At 38.0% G+C, this 3,373-nt stretch overlaps 1 pseudogene; it reads left to right on the forward strand.

The window, feature by feature from the left end:
- Window positions 1-1,078: 1,078 nt before the first annotated feature.
- LOC466476 (elongation factor 1-alpha 1-like) lies at window positions 1,079-1,832 on the forward strand (annotated as a pseudogene).
- Window positions 1,833-3,373: the final 1,541 nt, after the last annotated feature.

A 3,373-nucleotide genomic window follows, 5' to 3' on the forward strand; every position in this document is an offset into this window, starting at 1 on the left:
GAAGCTGACTTTCACTGTCAAGGGGCAGCTGGATTTGAGTCGTATTTTACAAAGTATGCTTTTCAGAATAATGGTTCCCACAAGGTAGATGTAAGTTTTATTTACATTCACATACACAGTGATGGTTAAATATTTGTCTAGGTGTTACTATGAAGGTGTTTTTCGGATGTAACATCTATAATCAGTTGTCTTTCAAGATTACTTTCAATAATGTGGGTAGGCCTCATTCAATGAATTGAAGACCTAAAGAGAAAAAACTGAAGCTTTCCAGAGAAGGAATTCTGCCTCAAAAATGTGACATTAAAACCCCTGCTTGATTTTCCTGTCTGCTAGCCTGTCTTCAGATTTTAGAATTGCCAGCCCCGTACTCAAGTGAGCCGATTTCTTAAAATCATTACCTCTGTCTCTGTCTGTATCTCTATCTCTCTTTACCTATGTATCAGTCCATTTATCTACCTATCATTATCAGTAGGATATATGTGTGTGAGTGTATGTGTGTATGTTTATGTATGTGTGTACTATGGATTCTGTATCTTGAGAACCCTAACCAATAGACACACTTAAATATACACATGCATATTTATACACATACGCATATATACACATGTACATACATATACAAGAACTGAAATTAAGTGAGTTCGGAAAACACTGAGATAAGCCAATATCTGTAACAGAAGAATTTCTCTAAAAGTTGCCATGCATGTCACCATATTTCATCATGTATACAGTATTTGTCAAACTTGTTTTTCCATGGAACTCTTGTTACAAAGCATCCTCTGAAACTTGTGTTATATAGAAACAATTTGGACTTTCTGCAGTGGGTTTGCCGCCAGAACACAGATGTCCTGAAGATGACTCCTAAAAGCCAAATTGGAAAAGAATAGAGTCATATCAACATCATCATCATTGGACACACAGATCTGGGCCAGTCCACCACTGCTGGCCATCTGATACACATATGTGGTGGCACTGACAAAAGAAACATTGAAAAAGCTGAAAAAGAGACTGCTGAGATGGAAAAGGGCTCCTTCAAGTATGCCTGGGTATTGGATAAACTGAAAGCAGAGCATGAACATACTGCGTCATACCACCTCATCCAACTGCAAGCCCCTTTGCTGCCTCTCCAAGATGTCTCTAAAATTGGCGATATCGGTACTGTCCCTGTGGGCTGAATGGAGACTGGTGTTCTCAAACCCAGTATAGTGGTCACTTTTGCTTCAGTCAATGTTAAAACTGAAGTAAAGTCTATTGAAATGCACCATGAAGCTCCGAGTGAAGATCTTCCTGGGGATAATGTGGGCTTCAATGTCAAAAATATGCCTGTCGAAGATGTTCATTGTGGCAATGTTGCTGGTGACAGCAAAAATGACCCACCAGTGGAAACAGCTGGCCTCACTGCTCAGGTGATTATCCTGAACCAACCAGGCCAAATCAGTGCTCACTGTGAATCTGTACTGGATTGTCACACAACTCAAATTGCTTGCAAGGTTGCTGAGCTGAAGGAAAAGATTGATTGCAATTCTGGTAAGAAGTTGGAAGATGATCCTAAATTATTAAATGCTGATGATGCTGCCATCCTTGATATGGTTCCTGGCAAGCCCATGTGTGTTGAGAACTTCTCTGACTGGCCTCCTCTGGGTTGTTTTGCTGTTTGCGATATGAGATAGACAGTTGCTATGGGTGTTATCAAAGCAGTGGACAAGGCAAGGTCATCAAAGGTGTCATCAAAGCAGTGGACAAGAAGGCAAGGTATTGCCAAGGAGCTGGCAAGGCCTGCAAGTCTGCTCAGAAAGCTCAGAAAGCTAAACAAATGTTATCCCTAATACCTGCCACCCCAGTCTTAGTCATTGGTAGAAAACATTCTCAGAACTGTTTGTTTCAATTGATCATTTAAATTTAATAGTAACAGAGATTAATTATAACAATGCATTGTTAAATCTTCAGAAGGAAAGAATGTTTTGTGGACCATTTTGGTTTTTTCTGGTATGTGGTCATTTTAAGTTATTCATTTTAAAAATCGGTACTTTTTAATGGAAACAACTTAACCAAAAATCTGTCGCAGAGTTTTAAGAACCATTAAAACAAAATTTAATGAGAAAAAAAAAACATTTGGGAAATTCTCATTTAGCATTTGAGGGAAACAGAGAAAGCTTGGAGTAGCTGCCCCAGGGAGGTGAATGAAGAGTCAAGGAGGGGTAAGTCAAGTGTTTTTTACAAAGCACCCATAACTTAGATATTTTATGGAACACAAATATTGTACAATTGGTTAGTCTATTTTATTTGCTTTCTTTATAAATAAAGTAGATATTGAAATATACAAAGTTTTGGGTGTTAGCAAAAGTTAGAGGCAAAAATCAAGAGGGTATGTAATACTAAATCATTTAAAAATTATATGTATAAAATGGTTAGACTATGGAAAGATTTTCTTCCATTTATCCACACTATTTACCTAAGCCAGATGACTGGCAATTTTATCTAAATTTCTCCCTTATCATCTCACATCAGGTGGGTTGCAAAAGCATATCGTTACACTTCTTAATTTCACTGATATCTACATCCTTGCCTCAATCTTTATTGCTTTAAAAGGGTCCAATTATTTCCAAGTTACATTTAAATAATAGCTTCTATGTTTGAATGTTTGTGCCCATTCCCCACCTTGCCCCTGTAATTCATATGTTGAAATTCTAACTTTCATGCTGATATTAGGAAGTGTGGCCTTTGGGAGATGATTAGGTCATGAGGGTAGAACACTCACAAATGAGATTAGTGCCTTTATAAAAGCATCCCTAGAGAACTGGCCCATCCTTTCCATAATGTGAGTACACAGCTGGAAGGCACCATCTATGAACCAGAAACAGGGCCCTCATCAGACATTGATTGCCCCTGTCAGTGCCTTGATCATAGACTTCCCTGCCTCCACAGTGGGAGGAATAAATATCTGTTGTTTATTAACCACTCAGTTTATGTATTCTTGCTATAAAAGCCCTAATGAACTAAGACAATAGCCTTACAGGTTCTCCTCAGTTCAATCATCAAAGGATTCTCCTTGCTGTAGCCAACATGATATTCTTAGAAAATGAATAGGATCTAATTACTCTGAGGATTAAACCTGTTACTTTAATGATACGATCCAAACTCAGACGGTCCATGATGTGGATATTAATAAGCCATGGTTCTTCTCACTTTGGATCTTACTATGAAAGTAATGGAACAAATTGAGTTAGGATCTTCATTCAGATCTATCCTTTACCCTATCTCCACATCAACCCTTAATCCAAACAACCAAATATGATTCTATTTCCTCACTCAATTTTCTCCAATAGCAGATGCCTTGCTTATGCTTTTCTCATTGCTTAGGATGCCAACCAAT

The sequence above is a fragment of the Pan troglodytes genome, chromosome 9 (genome assembly GCF_028858775.2).
Source record: "Pan troglodytes isolate AG18354 chromosome 9, NHGRI_mPanTro3-v2.0_pri, whole genome shotgun sequence".
Taxonomy (NCBI): Eukaryota; Metazoa; Chordata; class Mammalia; order Primates; family Hominidae; genus Pan; species Pan troglodytes.